Source organism: Harmonia axyridis, chromosome 3 (genome assembly GCF_914767665.1).
Source record: "Harmonia axyridis chromosome 3, icHarAxyr1.1, whole genome shotgun sequence".
Classification (NCBI taxonomy): domain Eukaryota; kingdom Metazoa; phylum Arthropoda; class Insecta; order Coleoptera; family Coccinellidae; genus Harmonia; species Harmonia axyridis.
The window spans coordinates 39,231,065-39,250,370 of NC_059503.1; the positions used below are offsets into that span (position 1 = coordinate 39,231,065).

General features: G+C 33.6%; 1 protein-coding gene across 3 annotated transcripts in view; it reads right to left on the reverse strand.

Moving 5' to 3' along the window:
- Positions 1-19,306, reverse strand: part of LOC123675002 (chloride channel protein 2) — an 82,953-nt gene that overhangs the window by 60,324 nt on the left and 3,323 nt on the right. The window contains exon 1 of one of the 3 annotated variants that reach the window (XM_045610220.1): positions 9,410-9,465. The exons of 1 other annotated variant lie outside the window; for it this stretch is intronic. The gene's annotated coding sequence lies outside the window, so the exon portion shown is untranslated. One more of the 3 variants, XM_045610217.1, reaches the window with a different exon arrangement.

Sequence of the window (19,306 nt, forward strand, 5' to 3'; positions counted from 1 at the left end):
CTCACTTTTTTATTCAATATTGCACGATTCCCGGCCACTCTTCCGCTTCCCTGTCTTCCAGTTTATTAGACGGGAAACAAATTTGATGTTCCAATTTCCGACTAATATCACTGATCTATAACTGCAATAAGATTTTCGAAATTCTTCATTATAATACGTTATATCTTCATGTATGCGATCGATTAACTGTGATTTAGCATGGTTTTGTCAAAGCTCTATGACTCTAATTCCAAAACTTCCTCCTTGAATATCAAACAAGTTTGTTTCGTTTATTCATCCTAACAATACTAAAATAACGACTGCATTATAATTTGAAAAACCCTAAATTGGCAGTACTTTGGCAATATCATAACCAGTTCTGAATTAAGGAGCTCCATCAATTATTCCTGCTCCAATATAAATGCCCTCATGGTCTTAAAAAAAAAGAACACACAAAAGCGAGTACAAAAGTAAGTAATCAACGATTCAACATATTTAGGTAGTCATCAACTCTTCACAGCATCGTAACCTTATAGTGTGCGCACTATACACATGAATATTATCGTTTAAATTAGAGTTGACCTATCGCGAAAATTATTCGCTCTTACAGAAATTATCGCTCTTAAACATTTACTACTACTAAAAGCAGGATACATTATTGCAGAATAAGTTGATAATTTTTGTCGACAAGTTATCGTTGCAATCCGCAATCTGAAATCTGATTTAATAATTTCAAGTTTCGACCTGTTAATACTATTAACTGATTTCTTCGACTGAAGGTTCAGTAAACCACTAAGTGAAACTGATGTTTATTTTCGTATTGCTTCAGATATATTTAGTGCCAATAGCCACAGTGAGGGCAACGATCAAACGAATTGACGTTGAAATATTGGATAGAAATTAAACACTGACCGAGTGTTGGGATTTTCAGCAAGAACAGTTATTGTGTTTTGACTCTGATTAATCTAATGACAGGTGATGAATTTGCATAGTATAATCTGCTAAATACCTAAATAGGGAATATATTTAACATTGCAACGATATTGAACTCAATGAGTAATTTGAGTTCTAAAGAAATTTCGGCAATTTTGTGGAATGACTGAAGTTGAAATAACTACACTCTTATTCACAATGAACTTAATAACGTAAAACGTATCTTTCTCTTATTCTGTGGCTAATCCGTTCATTCTGCCACATCTTGCAGAATAAAATCGTGCAAGAATATTTCAGATTCGCACAGATTTTCATGTTTATATTTTATTATTATATGTTGGTACTCGGAACACTCTTACCTCGGATTTATCTATTATCAGTTATAATGCCACAAGAGCATTGACAATATTCGATTATACACCGAGTGACGAGACCTCGAGTGAAGAGGTTCGTATAATCGAAATATATTTTCTATGCTCGAGTTGGTATTCGTTACGATTATATAACGAATAATATTTTCAATTTAATATCACTAGAACATAGACAATATTCGATTAAAAAGCGATTCACGAGACGTAGTTCGCGAAACACCACTCGGGCTGCGCTCTCGTGATGTTTCGCGAACTACGTCGAGGTCGAGTGAAGAGATTCGTATAATCGAAATATATTGTCTACGATCGAGTTGGTATTCGTTACGATTATATAGCGAATAATTTCAATAAATATAACCAAAGCACTGCATTTTGAGAATTCAATGACATTTCACTGAGCTTAACTTTTATTTTTTTGGCGAACGTCCAAGAATGTTACTATGGAAATGATACCAATATGGCAGGAAGCAAAACAGCTAAACTATTATGCCACGTCGTCGAGGGTTTATCATCAAAACATGAATTATACAGGGTGTTCCAAATTAAGTCGGCACCATTGCCAACTCCATTATTATTGATGCTACGATGTCGGTTAAATGGGAAAACTAGTAGCATTTTTAGTGTCCTTCTCGATGCCGAAAACAAAAAAAATTGACAGTCGCGTTGTCATAATATTTCATAAAATTATATTTTTTTCAATGGAACACCCTATTTTTTTTCATGCATTTCGATTCGTTATGACAATCTCAACAAGAAAGCTCATATCACCTTTCTTCCTAAAGTGGAAAATGAGGGACTTATTTCGAAATATTTATTTCTTTCACTAGTACAGAAAATTTATTTGTTTTGGCGAATAACACCTCATGATTGTCCAAACACCCGTTTTTTATACTTATATGAATGACAATATTTCTTTTACTAATAGAAAAATAAGACAGTAAAAAGAAAAAATTGTGCTGGGATGTGAACTCGTAAAACCCGTGATCACCATGTCGCACCACTCAATTGACACCACTAAACTATTTGGTATTAATATATAAAACGATAAATTCCATCTTAAAGCCATTTCGCTAGCCGCATTCATTTTGTGAATCAATAGGGTCAATAGAAGGGCCCAAATATGTGTTCAACAAGGGTCAAAATCACCTGAAAATCAACTTTGAATAACATTGTTTGATATATCGTTGAATTCAGCGTTAAAAGTTATTTCGAAAAGTGTCATAAAATATACAGGTCCATATTGAAAAAAATGAGGTTGAGGGTGGCCCAGAGAGCACGAAACGTTGGATACGAAATCTGATTACGTCAAATTGAGAACAATTTACTGTCGTATAAAAAAATTCCTGTAACATTTTTTGATAATATTTGAAATAAAGTGGAAAAAAAAGAAATTTCAAAATGACATAATTTACTTTTCTTATGATATCTCCATAACCGGCCCTGATAATCTCGATTTGTTTGAACTGCTTGATAATGCTTCTATGCATGCAACTTTTTCTCCATTTGACCGACCTTCTAACTCTTATGGTTTAAAAGTTACCAATACAATCCCATTGAAAAAGTGGCCACCCTGTATAAGAGCTATTTGCATGAAATGTGGTACAAAAATCGCTGCCATACCTACTCCATTGATTCTCCTAGTTCGAAAACACGATCCATCAATTTTGGGGTGAAAAAATTTAAGAAACAAAAATTGAAAAAAACACAACACAATTATGAAATTTAAAATTTTGCTAAAGGATGATTCTATTTTTAAATATGATATTCGGTGGATATTAGTTGAAAAATTTTTTCGTTGCTATTTTCGAGTTTTTTTTGTTTCGCGAGTCGAGATAGGTAGATACTTTGCGCTGATAGAGAAATATTACACTAAAGTGTAATATTTGCAGTAGTTTTTGGTTAACTCTGAGGTAATTTCTGACATAGTATACTATATTAGAAATTAGGAAATACCTAAAACACTATAGTGTCAACTTTGAATGTTAATTCAAAAGAACAGATAATTCTTAGTTTCATTTTTCAAATATTATACGCTTTCCACATTGTATATTGTTGGTAAAAGCAGTAGAAATTGTCCATGAAAACCTTGAACAATAAAAATAGAAATCATTGTTTCTTGACGATTTGGTCACTTTGGTTTTCCCAGAGCCACCTGTTGTTCATTCAAATATTGCTGGCTAATGTTTATGGTTTTTTTAATCAGATGATACAATGAAACATGCAATAATTTCCATTTCGCGTTATTTGAATGACAACAAGATATTTTAAAATTTTGTGCCAATTTTTAACTTGGAGTAAATTGAAAATCTAATAGAGTAATATCGATGCCATATTATAATGGCATATTCCTTATCCACAGTAAATGAAATTGTTGTTTCTCATTTTACGGTTGGCCTGCGAAAAATTTTATTTGGTGCAAATTCATGTACTTTACTGACTTGCATATTGTAAATCTCATTCTGCTAATTAGATATCATTAAATATAATCTTCCAAAAATTTAAAAATTTATTCTGCATCATATTTATCCTTTTCGGATTGAATCAATCGATACTGTCCGCGTCTTTCTGTCATGAACTCGACATCGCACGAAATTTCTGCATTTCTTCAATCCTCCTAACCGGAAAAATTCGAAACAAATCAATCCGTTATAAAAAGAAGACTTTGTGGTTAAATGATTGAATTGCTTATTTTTCCCATGTGACAGCCGCATTGCTGAAATCTTTTCTAATTCATCTTATCCATGAACTTATATATGCACATAAAATTCTAATGAAATATGACATACAGATCCTAAGTTATCGCAATTCGACAAAAATATCAATGATTGATACCTACGATTCTCACAAATGTTGAACGCACGTCTTTCATCTGGAAAATCTGAATTTCGAATTGGACTTTGTGGGGTCAAACTGAATGTCCATAACAAAAATCATCAAAATCAAATGGGTATTGTTAAAGTAAGGCTGTAACACACATACAGAAACGAATGGAAATTTTGAAATTGGATGCCAAATATTTTTTCCCAAAAGTGACCACAATTGCTTTCACTACTTCCACTGCTTCTATTTCTTAAGAATCCGAAGCAATGTGATCCTCAGCAGAACTTGAACCCAACCAAGTTTGAAAACCCAGATTAGTGATTCAGCGCCTTAACCGACATTGCATTTGTGATATAAGAATGGGTATTATAATATATTATGATGAAATTTCGGAATTCATTCGATCAATGAAATGAAGCATAAATTCCACATAAGGCTCAGTATCACGATGAAAGATTCTACCTTGAGTTAATTTCAAGTCAAGCTCAAGCTATTTGGCTTAAGCTTGAGCTAAGAAGCTTGAATATCAAGCTAAGTCGCGAATCCCTACTCAGAAACCGGCAGCCAATCAAAAATGACACTACTCGTGTCGCCACTGTGGTTTACTAATAGCCTATTCGACTGGCTGCACCAGTGCGAATTAATTCGAGCTGATTATGTGATATAGCACTACAAAAATTCGAATTAATTCGCATTGGTGCAGCCAGTCGAATACGCTATAAGACACGGTAATAGGTACTATCGCTGTCGCGACCATAGACTCATTATCCCAAGATACGTCTATGCTCGCAACAGCGCTCTCGCGCCATCTCCTTGTGCTATATAGTTGATAGAACTCACAGAATAGTTCGGAATTAATCGCGGTAGCTTTCGCCGTCAATAAAAGTCAAAACATGAAAGTGCGATAACACGTTTCCCTCTCAGACTATCATGAGAGTAATATCAGCGTGAAAATGAGCCTTAAATCAAAATTTGATAGTTTATTATGCGGAAATCAAGATTCGACAATTATAGCTTTCGCTGAAATTTTCCATGTTAATGAGAGAAAAAATGTTATGAATGATATCAGTGTGGTATTTGGCTCTTTATCTCGGTTTTCTCAGCTATTCGTTGCGGGGCACATACAATACCATAGTATAAGTTATACTATGACAATACCTATGTACTTTCAAGAAATGGATTCAAGGAAAAGGCAGTCTAATCTATGAAAAAGTATTGCGCTTGCTTCTTTCGATCGATCAATTGAAAACCTACAATCTTCTGGATTTCTTTGGGCTGCAATGCTGCATGTTCCATATATTTTCGAACATGATATCGAAATATCCACGTTCGCAACCCTTATAGCATTCTTTGAAAGAAAAACTGTTGGTTATAAACCCAAAAAATCTACAGTTCTCACTAGAGAAGAAATGAATTCATTCTTGAAAGAAGCACCGGATGATTTTAATTATTAAGGTGTGCTTCTCTTTTATTTATACAGGGTGGCCATTTGAAAACGAAACAGACGAGATTACAGACGAAATAAAGTTTTTCGATAGAAATGCTCGGACAGGTCGATTTCTGTTTCGAGGGGGACAACTTAAGATGTAGGTTACAGACGCATACGCTTTAACCCTTGCTACTACAACCCTCACCCCCAAATTTTGAATAGGGCAGATGGGGTGAGTGATACCTCATTTGAAAGGTATTTTTATACTGATTTCAGCACAGTAATTGTTTTTTCATTTTATGCATTAGTTCTCGAAATATTCTTAACTAAGTATTTGAAAATGAAGTGGTGTTTTCATGGCACTTGTAGTGTTTTGTGAAAAATCGACATTTTGAGCTTCAAAACAACCATGACAGTGGCTTCCTTCCTAACTAACTAACGCATGAATATTTCGAGAACTAATGCATAAAATGAAAAAACAATTACTGTGCTGAAATCAGTATAAAAATACCTTTAAATTGAGGTTGTAGCAGCAAGGGTTGAAGCGCTATGCGTCCGTAACCTACATCTTAAGTTGTCCCCCTCGAAACAGAAATCGACCTGTCCGAGCATTTCTATCGAAAAACTTTATTTCGTCTGTAATCTCGTCTGTTTCGTTTTCAAATGGCCACCCTGTATAATGGTACTTTATAAACTTATTATGTCCTTTTAGGTAGGAATAATCATATTAGGTATATCAGGGGAGTGTAGAAGAGAAGAGATGTACAATATGAGCGTGAGGGACATAAAGGATCGAGAATCATTTTTAATTTTGAAAATTCCCAACACAAAAACCAATATTCACAGTCATCGATAATGATATCAATTACCTGGAAATATATAGAAAATATTTCAGCCAGCGTCCACAAAATTCGAAGAGCGAGCTTTTATTTTCAAGATATTATAACGGAAAATGCAGTTATCAAGTAATAGCCAAGGGGACAATTGGAAGTTAGCATTCAAAAATTGCAATCTTTTCGAATTTGAAAACTTCTAATACCTATATGGCATAACAAGGCATGGTGGATGGCGGTCCTTAACTGTGGCTAAAAGTTACGTTGAAGATTTTTACACGATTTTCCTGAAAAAATACTACTGAACTCGGCGAGTTGAAACAACAAATATTACCGTTCGCTGAACGGTAAGTGATTATGCCGTGTTTGAACGTTCGTTCAAAAAGGAAAGAGAAGTTGTGTAGACAATAATTTGCTTCTCGTATATCTCTCTGACCTGCTCACGATAGGTCCAAAGAACGTGTATTGTCTAAGAAAGCTCGATCCTTAGGCTTCGACATGGTGGTCTCGCCTTCTGAGAGCCTGGCTTCCACAACTCTATAGACTTCGAATTCAGATAAATTTCCAGTGAGGATTGCTTTCAACAATAATTATCCCAATAATCATCCCAACCACAGAAATAGTACCGAAAAATTTATATCCAAAGAACTAGTTTCTGTTATTATAGCTTTTTATACAGGTAGATACCAGTTTTAGCAGAACTGAACAACCTTAGTGACCACCTCTACGTATAAAATATAATGCAGAAAGCACTTTTTTAGGAACAGCAAGGACGGGGAGAAGACTTCACAAAGGGGAGTATGAGGATGAGGACCAAGCAAGCGACGAGGACCGGACATGACCAAGCCCTATCCTCTGATATTTTGAATATCTGGGTTTGAGTGTATGTTTCTCTTAGCGGGGAGTGAGAAAGCCACTAGGAGGGGAGTTTTCTTTCCTACGCTGATTGGTTGAAGTAGGATGATAATAATAGTGATATATAGATTATTTTGAAATTCTCAGGGATTGTTATATTTTTATTTTATTTTTGTTTTTTCTTTTCGAAATGAGATTTATTTTTAGATGAACACCTGTGATGAGGAGCATTCTGTCTTAAGCTTACTAATGAGCTTACTAATAAGCTTACGTCTTTGATTTAAGCAGTTAAGAATACCTTGAAACTATCTGAAATTGTAGGTACTTTGTAAATCCGGAAAAAAATAAATTCCTCATACCTAATCGCCCTTAGAACTAATGATTTGAAGGTGGAAGGTGGAACTAAAATTAATTTTAGTTATCGAGTTATTCAAAGTAAATCTTTGAAGATTTCCTTTGAATGGCCGCTAAACCTACAGTCTTCAGGTAATGAAACTCTTCCTCTATTGGTTGAGATGAGTGGAGTGAATGTGCTCGACTTTTGAATTCTCACTTTTCTTTTAAAAATTTCTAGAAATCTGAAAAAGAGTTTTGTTTTTCGGGGTAATCACAATCACACCTGAGGAAATGAGAAAATCATTGCTAATTTTTGATCCAGATTTTATTTGACATATCTGTGGTATATTGTAACAGCACAAAAGGTATAGGATAAGATGTACCTTAATGGAACAGTGAACCATATTGTAGAATGTTATTCGGAATTTTCCACTGGTCGATTGCATAATTAAAATATCATATTATCGTCAGGATTCCAACAAATGAACGAGAGAGCAAAAACTTGTGACAATTATAATATCCGCTCATTATATTAACGTAACCAACAAGAATAACGAGATAATTGCTGGTATATGATACGTACTACTCTACTAAAAGAACAGGCACATTGTTCGTTCTCAATCTACCAGATAAAAAACAGTTTCAATCAACTTAGAGACCTGATGATAATGAAAATGTCTTTAATTTGAAGTAAACTTTCAACAGGCAATTAATGGCCAGATCTTAAATAATTCCCCAATCTATTTATTTGGCACTTCAGATTTTGTTGAAACATCAGCAGTGGACAGAACGTTGAATAAATTTCCTTATAGATTCGTACATAAAAGAAAAAGAAAATCAACAAATTCTATTATTTCATTTTAGCATTATTGAATCGTGAATGAAATATTAAAAAATAGTTCATTCTCTAGAATTTTTAAGCGTACAAAAATCGAATAAATTATCCCATTAAAGCTTCAATTAAAAATTATACAAGAGCTATTCGCATGAACGCAGAAAATAATAAACAATTGTTTAAGACTTTTTGTGTTTTTCTTTAACTTGAAAACATTATTAACGACACATCGAGTAGGTACACAATAGACGTTGTAAACGATTAGTTCTAAAAATGCATGTAAAAGTGTGAGTTTTATTCTCGTGGAAAATTTTATTGAAAAATCAATGGGTAAAATGTGGAAAATTAATAGAGGACAGATAGGAAAGAAGGCTTAAATGGATATAAAAAATGTATAAAATATTAATTCGCATAAATATAAAATATTCAAGAGGCTTTGAAATAATAGGTGCCATTCCTGCAGGCAATGAACCAAGAAACGTAAATAATTGGCTAATTAAAGGAAAGTAACTAGAGTGAAACATCCGATACACTTCGAACCGGTGTCCTTAAAGGCGAAAACGAAAAGCAACTTCTAACACAACACAATTGATAACTCACGTGTTTTTGATATTCAACCTTGCACTTTTCGATGCCGGTCAAAACAACACCATCACGAGAAAATAGCACAGCCACTATAGTGGAAGAAAAACGGCGAAAAAAGAAAGATCACAAAGAAAATCCGATCACGGACTAGGAAATCACCTCGGAAATTACAATCAAATAGGTAAAACCTGATTCAACGTCGTTTCATCTGTCTGCTCTAAGAGTCAGACATTCGTACCTAATCCTTAAAGCAACAATAAGGATTTAATATGCAAATAAAAATTTTGAAATTAAGCTCGGAATTTTCCGTTCATGGATATTATCACTAATGCGGGCTTGTGGTCCGATCACGTATTCCGTGTGTTTGTTATTATTATTAATATTGTTGTTTATCGGCGGTAGAGTAAGCCGGTAGTTCACGTGGTGCCAATACCTTGTCCGTCGGTGGTATTTCCTCCGACTACAACCTCTCGAACGCGGTTTTTATCGTCTCGTCATTTCCAAGGAGCGACGCCGTCTACGTCCGCGAGCGGCAGATTATTCGAATTCGACCACTTGGAGGATGAAAATGATCGTCGAGACATCTAGCGGGACCAATGTGAACTCAAGAAAATGCATAAAAAGCAGCGGCTTTAGAACGGTCATCAATTGAAAATGAAATCATATGGTTCTGAAATTTGTCATGAATATTCCAGTCGCTATTTCAGATTCATACAATCTAGTTGATTTTCGACATTCTGCTTTAATTTTCTATAATTCTGGTAACACGATACACCTTAAATTCTAAATGAAGCTTAAAATGAATATTTTACATCTAAATTTTTAACTGATCTTGTTCGCCGTTTCAAATATATCAGGAAAACAAAATTAATGGCCTTAATACGGAACCCCTAGTCGACCTACCCTGAAAATGTGTTTCTATTAGTTTTTCTGTTGAGAGTTATATCGTGCATATTCGAACAGAATTGAATTTGACCATGGTTTCGTCATCAGTGATTCCGAATCAAGTTCGGAAAGACAAAAAAAGAAATGTGATTCAGACAAATTAAGAAAGATTTTTCTTTCAGAGCTAAGGGCTCTGAAATATATCCGATATATTTGAAAACTAGACTAAACTTTTTTTATATAGCAAAAAAATGACTTTCAACTGCTATAAATTTTATATGTTAATTGGAAGGAATCTCTAGTTTTCAAATATATCGGATGTATTTCAGAGTCCTTAGCCCTTTTTTTTTCTTGATTTGTCTAAATCACATTTCTCTTTTTGTCTTCCCGAACTTGTTTCGGAATCACTGATGACGAATCCGTGGTCAAATTCAATTCTTCAACACATATATTTGTGGAATCTGAAGCAGGTATAGAGTTAATTTACCATCTTTGACTTTTCATTCGTCATCGGTATACACGTACCCGTTGTTTTCGCTTTTTTCTGTTATTCTCGTGACAAAATTTTAAAACTGTACTCTGCAGTTATCAAAAAACTGAACTGAGTTATTCGAATCAAAAAATTGTCTGTGATGTGTTTCTCAATTTAATGTATTTCATTCAAATTGCAATTCATTTGTGAAGACATCAGTTTTGAATTAACTATAGGTACAGGATGTTCCTAAATTGGAGGATTCCTTGGAACATTTTAAGAAATAAAGTGCCATAACATGGCCCCGAAAAAGATTCGTTTTCGAGATACAGATGATAAAGTTCAAGTTTTTTTTTCTCATAGCACCTTCTCTTCACAAGATATTCAACTTAAATTTGGCATAGATATTCCAATTAGAAGTTTTCATTATGTGATATAATGTGTTTTGATTTTTTTTTTAATTTGATATATGTGTTTTGAATGTAAATGCGGGAAGGCTATGCAGCCTGTATAACGTAGGTACAATCGAATCGGTAATTAAAAAAATGCTATTATTTCCAGTAATTTTCGGTTCAAACTTCGTTATCAAAACTTTTTTCTCACATTACAGATATGAGTAAACGCTGTCGTGAAAAAAATTATTTTTGATTACCCAAAAAATATATATATATATTTACTCCGATTCTAGGAAGACCTTCTGAATTCCGCTCTGGACGGATTGACCTTTTTCCGGCAAGGATCCATAATACGTTTAAATGAGGTTTTCCGATTTTATATTTCGATCAATTTTTATATTTACTAATATTTTCACTATTCGATTATTCACTAATAATATTTTATATAAAGAGTAGAAGGCTCATAGTCCTGAGGCTGAGCCAATACCTCCTAGACTACTGTTTTCTAGGAGGTATTGGCTGAGCAGCGTGACCAGATTGAAATATGGTGAATCTACTAAACTTGCCGCAGAAATCTACTAAAAATCTACTAACATATTTTTTGACAAAATTTCACAGACGACGCTGCATTAGATTTTAACATTATTCAGAATACACTTTATATAATGTCTCTTATGGTTAAATTTTACTTCACGAATAGAATAAACAGTACAGATGCGTACAGATTCGAAAATAAAACAAGATTTCATTTCAAAATTTAAAAGACAAAAAAAAAGGAAAAATAACCGAACAAAAATATATAGGATCAAAATAGCAAATATAAAAAAACAAATTTAATTTAAATTATATTTAAATAAACAAAAGGATATAAATAGAAATAAAAACTAAAATCTTTGGGATAAAAATAACATTAAATGAAGAAGTGAAATACTACAGTTGAACATAAAAAAATAATTGAAAAATCAGTATCAATTTGCAGTCAAATCATCGTCTTTAACATCCATATATAAATTCTCACTATCCATCGATTCGAGCATATTTTTTGTAGGTTGAAAACGACAACAATCGCCTATCTCTTTAAGTCCTTCTTTAGCATGTTATAATAATGCTTTCTTCTCATTTAGAAATCTGTTTCTTTTTTTTGTTTTGATGCGGTTAATAGCCGAAAATATTCTCTTGCATTTGGCATTCGAAATCTGAAATATGCAACCACCCAAATTTGTCGTGAAATTTCAGTTAAGGTTGTAGACTACTTTGCGCTGAAACTGCAATTCCGCTAGATGGAGCTACCCAAAAATTTTTGGTAGATTTGTACCTGACACACCCATTCAAATTGAAGAACCGCCTGTTTGGTATTTATTGCCCCTAATAAAATCTCAACTCTCGATGAAGCCCAGCAAAGAGTAAATTTGTGTTTCTGTAAACTTTAGAAATTCACTTCAGTTTAGATACAGTGGCGTATCCTAGGGGGGGATAAGGGGGATATATATCCCCAGGAGGAATATCCATTATATGTAACAACCTTATATATCACAATCTTATTATGAGTAAGCAAAATTCTTTGGAAAACTTCTTCAAAAGAAGGAAAATTTGATTTTTTTCCTTTATCCCTCCTACAAGGCTTATGTCTGGGTACGCCACTGTTTAGGTATATAATACTAAATAAGAAAATCGCTGACAATATTGTGAAGTTAGAAATGACAATGAACCACTGTCATGGACTTATTTTGAGTATGGATAATAGAAATAGCAATTTATTCGAATTGAGAAAAAATATATGATCATCTCTGGTTGTATGATTTCACAGAGAAAATCAGAAAAATTTGGATATTGAGATTTCTAGAATGTAAAATTCGAAAAGCTTTTGAGTTCTCATTTTATGCGCCTTTGGAGGCCACAACACTGTGTATAGGAATATAAGATATGCGATTTATTAGGTTATTGTTGTCGGTCTCTTTATCTAGATGAGAATTTTTGATATTCTCCTGAAATTCAGAATGATTATTCAAATGATTATTTGACATTTGACACGTATTATAAATCGTGAAAAAAAATTAGTGAGGGCAATAAGAAAAGAGTAACAGAATAGGAATGAAAAGTTGTATTTTGTTCTGTCTATCGGGTGTCACTTTGGGTTTTTACAGAAATATTCAGCTCATCTAAGTTCAATATTCAAGCTTTGTTTCATCGAAATCGGATGAAAAGGGTTATTGCCAAATAAAATTCACACAATAATTTGTGTTACTAGGCGACAAAGTAGTGATTGACTACCTTAGCTGAATTCCCAGCCACGCTACGCTCAGCCATGTACAGTATAACTTCAGTAGTCCGGGCAGATTTCGTTCCGGTACCTGCCCGGATTATGGAGGCGTCCGGATTACTGGAGTGATTTTAATTTATGAAATGAAGCAACTTATAAATTATCAAAATAAGGTTTATTCTTCAAGTCACAAAAAAAAATATTATTTTCTCATAAAATAAAACAAAACTGAACAAAACACTCAAGTACATGTAACACGTTATGTAAATATGTACATGTAGGTATTTATAATACTCATCATATAGAAAATATACTAATATACTAATTACACAGTTCCTTTTCATAAATGGAAAAAGTTATGCCTTCAAAATTGAATTATCTACAAATATCTTTTCTTATATATTCTAAGAAATAACGATTCATAAAGTTCTAGTTTGATTTATAAATTCATTGAAATTGAATATATAGATAGTGAGAAAGGGCTGCATATCATATATTTGTCACGTATAGGACGGCCTGACGGACTGACCAGAATCGAATTTGAGGACGGATTCGTCATCGGTGAGTCAAACACTATCGTTGGAGACCATTCCCGTCACAAAATTCGAAAAGTACGGCCATTGTGGCGAAGTGATATCTCGGAAACTATCAACATTTAAGAAATCTAAAGAAACGAAAAATGTAATGTGTGAATTTTTTTCAATTCAATATGTTATGATCCTTCCTTCATCAACGAAGGCATCTATTAACTCGAGAAAAAAATGGAATATTTCAATACTGTTAGAATTTCATATTATTGAAATTCAATTACACAAATGGCGGATTTTTTTTGGATTAAAAGATGTCATTCGCTGATGGAGAAACGGTATATGATGATGAAAAAAAAAAAGACGCACATCACTTTACATTGCATTACATAAATTTTTCATTTTTTGTTAACGAAAAAGATTATTTGAAAAAAATATTGCAATTTCTTAAACTTTTATGACATAAAATTTTCAAGGAGGTATGTATACAAGAATGGCTTCACGAAGCGAAAAATTTTTACTATAAATTTTTTCAAGTTAATATTAATGAAGGAAGTACGAGAAAATTTTCTTAATCAAGAATTGCCTATTTTCAGGGTTAAATTGAAATGGTAAATATTGTAGATAGAGTTTCGGGAATAGGGAGTTTTTCAAAAGAAATTTTTTTTTTGAGAATTTTTTTTCAGATTTCTCAAATATTAATAATTTTCCATATTTCGGCAAAAATCCAGATACCTTTTTTTCATCTTAATTACTTTATGACTTTTGAAATTTTCTTTATGATACTAAGCGCTCAAAATGTACTTCTCCAGACATCATTACGAATAAAATCAGCTAGCATATATATTTTAGGAACAGTATCGTTTGTAATTCTAACAATGATTTCATAACAAGTTTTCTACCTATCCCTATTCTTCAGTGCAATATTGTCATAAACTAGTAATGTACACAATTTTAGCCAATTAGAGAAACCACGGGCGTAGCCAGGTTTCAGTTTCGGGGGGGGGTTTGAGACAAAGGCGTATACAGAAAGGATAATGGGAGAAATAAGAATTTTTTCATAGAAATAAATGAGTGTTTGGATTGTGCCTACATGTAACGGGTGTTTTTTTTCGAGGTATATAACTTTAAGTTGGCGTTACTGTTCAAGATGGCGACCGATTTAACAGCTGTCAAGTTATTTATTCTCAGTTTGGTTTGGCAATTCATCATGAATAGACTCACGCCTGAAGAACGCTTGAAAATAGTGCAATTTTATTTCGAAAATAATGGTTCTGTGCGGAATACGTATCGCGCACTACATCCATTTTATTTTGTTTAGCGATGAAGCGCACTTCTGGTTGAAAGGCAACGTCAACAAACGAAACTGCCGCATTTGGAGTGAAGCTAATCCTCAAGTGTATGTCGAAACACCGTTACATCCAGAAAAACAGTCTGTTTGGTGCGCTTTATGGGCTGGTGGAATCATTGGTCTGTACTTCTTCAAAAACAATGATTGCCAGAACGTTACAGTCAATGGGGATCGGTATAGAGCCATGATTACTAACTTTTTCATTCCTGAATTGAACAACCATGATGTCCAGGAGCTGTGGTTCCAACAAGACGGCGCAACATGTCACACAACTCGTGCCACAATCGATTTATTGAAAGACACGTTTGGTGACCGCCTAATTTCACGTTTTGGACCTTTGAATTGGCCTCCAAGATCTTGTGATTTAACACCGCTAGACTACTTTCTGTGGGGCTATGTAAAGTCATTGGTCTATGCGGATAAGCCACAAACCCTTGACCATTTGAAGGACAACATTCGCTCTGTTATTGCCGATATACGGCCACAAATGTTGGAAAAAGTCATCGAAAATTGGACGTCCAGATCGGACTACATCCGAGCCAGCCATGGCGGTCATATGCCAGAAATCATATTTAAAATGTAATGCCACAAAATTATCTTGCGGATAAATGAAATTCATGTCAATCGAATAAACCATCGTTGGTTTATTGCAATTTAAAGTTCTATAGCTCTAAAAAAACACCCTTTATATGGTATAGCAAGAATATCAAACTCGTTCTCTGTATATGCCACTGGTTCAAGAAAATAAAGCGAATAAAAGTGCTTGACATAACCATAACCATATTCATTATAAAATATATATTTAACCATAAAAAAAACAAAAAAGAACAAAAACATTTGATTTTATTTACATATTATAAAAAAGTCTTCTGTGTTTCTTTTCAAATATATCAACTTCATGAGAGCCAACCCATTCAGTCTATTCTCACTAGTTTTATTCCTCAAGTATATTTTGAGAAAAAAAGCATTTTCAAAATCACTTTTTGAAATTTAGTTTATTTCTTCACTCGATTCCTAAGAATATATTTAGGAAATGAATACCTTCGTAGTATTTATACAACAAAGTACCTACTCAAATTCAAATTTATGTGTAGAAAGTTTCAAAAAATGAAAATTTTCACCTTTTTTGAATTTTTGGTGGTAAACCAAAACGAATTCTGTACCCCAGAAACACAGAAAATAAATCGAAGAAATTAAAACTTTCCCATCAACTGGATTTTAGCAGAGATAGATGAAATACGCCAATTTTGAACTATCGTTTGAGCCAGGTTTATCGGACAAAAACATGATGGAAGAAAACGCCAGAAGATGAAATTTTTTTTTAAATGTTCCGTCACGAAATTTTGGTGCTAAGCCTCAGATTCGGATTCAGCACCCAAAAAAATACATATACGATCGAAGAAATCAAAACTAACCCATAACTTCCCCTTGAGGGGCACATGTGAGCACAAATTGACTGGATTACGTAGCGGTAATTCAATTAAGATTTCAGATTACGAATGAATTAAATATATTTTCGGGATTTTGAAGAAAAAAATAAGTTTCAAAGTGAATAATCTGAAGTTACTACTTCAGATTCAGATAATTCAACATACTGAATTAGATCGAATAAAATTCGTTAAATTGTGGAGTCCACAATGCATGTTTAGAATTGATAGAAAATCTCATTTCTATTTATTTACGAATATATACTCCTGTTAACTTGATGTTTCTTTTTAATAAATTTTGACATCTTAAACATTTCGGGGGGGGTTTGAACCCCCAAAACCCCCCCCCCCTGGCTACGCCCGTGAGAGAAACCCTACCCTCGTAAATCATAAAAGTGTCATTCATCTCGAGCCATAAAATACAGTTCAAGATTCTATTGGCGTTCATGTTACAAAAAGGCGTAAACCTTTGGGAGGCGTTCCAAAAAGCATAATTCCATATGAAAAACATCTACAATTAGAGCAAATCAAGCAATTTTAAAAAAATGTTTGCACCAATTCAAAACACATAATATCACTGAACATTTGTGGATGAGTTACTTGAAATGAGAAGTCTCTCTAAAGCTGAATAGTCATTTAAAGAAAGTGTTCAATTTCAAAGTTCGATTTGCGAAATACTATCGATTTTTTTTTGAAAATCGAGACGAGATCTTCAAGTTCACTATCACGTCATTGTTCACTCAAAAAATGAAATGAATCCGACCTGTACTTTGGAATTGGAATGCACTGAAATTAGCACTGAAATAGCAGTGGTATGAACAAGGTATTGAACACCCTTAAGACATATTTTTTGCACTAAATAGAATACCAAATGTGAGAAAATGGTATATTTTCAACGGAAGTTTACACACCATCTGTTTTTAATGAGACACCCTTCGGATATTCCTATTCCATCATTCTTCGTATTTATTCTCAGCCGACAGTCACCAAAGAACTTTTATGATTTTATTATGTTTAAGTAGGTACGTTCTTCTAGAAATACGTAGAACGTAGGACCTCACTGAGAATGAACAATGAATTGATTCATAGGAACAGTCTAGACATCCGAATTTCCATACTCCCAACCATCTAGTTATATTTTTTAAAAGTACCAAAATCTACTAAAATCTACCTAAGGATTTCTTCCTACTAAAAACTCCATGAAAATGCGAAAAATCTACTAAAAAAGTAGATTTCTACTAAATCTGGTCACACTGGGCTGAGCCCATATTCAACCTCCCCTCACTTATACTGCGTTCGGTATATGTCACACCGTTCGCACCATCCCCACCGTAAGCTCCCTAAGCGTTCGGCAAATCACACCTTTCGCACCGTCTGCACCTTCTGTGTTCGGTAAATGTCAACCGAATGCACCGCCTAGGTAGACGGAGAAAAGGGTGCGAACTGTGGACCATAGATTACAATAATATTAACATAAAAATGAACAAAAGAAGTACGCCAAATTCAGTGGGATAGGAATTTTTGATTTCAAGAGGTTATATTGAACACAAATAAGTTTTATATTCAGGACAATACAAATGAAAATTGGAGGCTTCGCAATAAGAAATAAATTTATTTTTATAGAGAAGACTAAACCGGGCATTACAAATATTACAATTGATGCCTTTTTTGATTATATTAATTTTCTCTTGAAATCCGGTAGATCGTATTAAACTTTGAACCTAAAAATTAGAAATTAAGGATTGGTTTGAAAATAGGTACATGCATTGGTTGTCTTTGAACATCATGCACGAATCTGAGAATTTTGGAAATACAATATTCATGAATTATAATCTTATTATGCAAAATCTCTTTATATATTTAGAGTTTTTTCTTATGTTTGTATATGTTAAAGGCATTTAGGAAACAAATATTATTATTAAAAATAAAGATTTATTTTACGAAGAACATAATTGTATCTCAGCGAAGAAATCTTTCATCCATGTTCAAAGAATAGATTATAAAATTCCTTTTACTCTCTTCTAATTGGTTCCCTGATTGATGATACATATTTTCGATGTCTACAAAATTTCCAACTTTTTCATTAAGTGGTTCATCATCAATATCCTCAGGATTATCTCCTTTCAACTCTTTCAAGATGAACACATTATGTAGAATACATCCTGATATCACGAGGAGACAAATTAGATCTAGACGAAATTGCTTTTTTTCTTTTCAGAAAACACATTCAAAAATTCTTCGATATCAGTTCCGTTAGCTCCGTCATCGTTCGGCAAATCGAGAACGCACCTATTGCTCCGTGGTCACGTGACCTATCAACCTTTTACACCTTACACCGCACGCTCCGCATCGGTGGGCATATACCGAACGTTGTATTAGAGGGCCGCTATTTGAGACGGAGAGTGATTGAGAAAGAAGAAGAAGAGTAGAAGGTTATGTTTCTTCTCTATTCAACGATTTTGACGTATACCCGGGGATTCCCCACGTACCATGCACTCCATAGATAAGTAGATGATACACTGGTAAGTAGTAACGATTAACGAATATTTCTATAATGCTGTCGCTCTAATACAAATGAATGGCAGGGAAGGCTACTTATGTAGAACAATAATTATTTCATGCAAGTATACCAATTTGGCGCACTTGCACCCTTCAACATCTTTCCTCCCTCCCCTAGTCGCTACGGCCTGTTGGTTAGAATAAGGACAATTGACAATCACGAGCTCTCTTACAGAAGTTATGGCAGTCAAAAAAACTTGTTAGGATAGGTAATTCATTAAGATCATATTTCGATATGATGATAAAATGAATACCTACATCGAGACCCATTTTATGACAAGCGCGAATATAATATAACTCTAATAGTTATACAAATTATATCATAGTTTTGACTTTTGAGCTGATTGAAAAATTTCGGAGTTATTACCTATCCCGAGATTTTTTATCTATTGAACATAAATAATCGATTCACATGAAAAATCTATTTGTTGTATAGGCAACTCTAATACGTGCA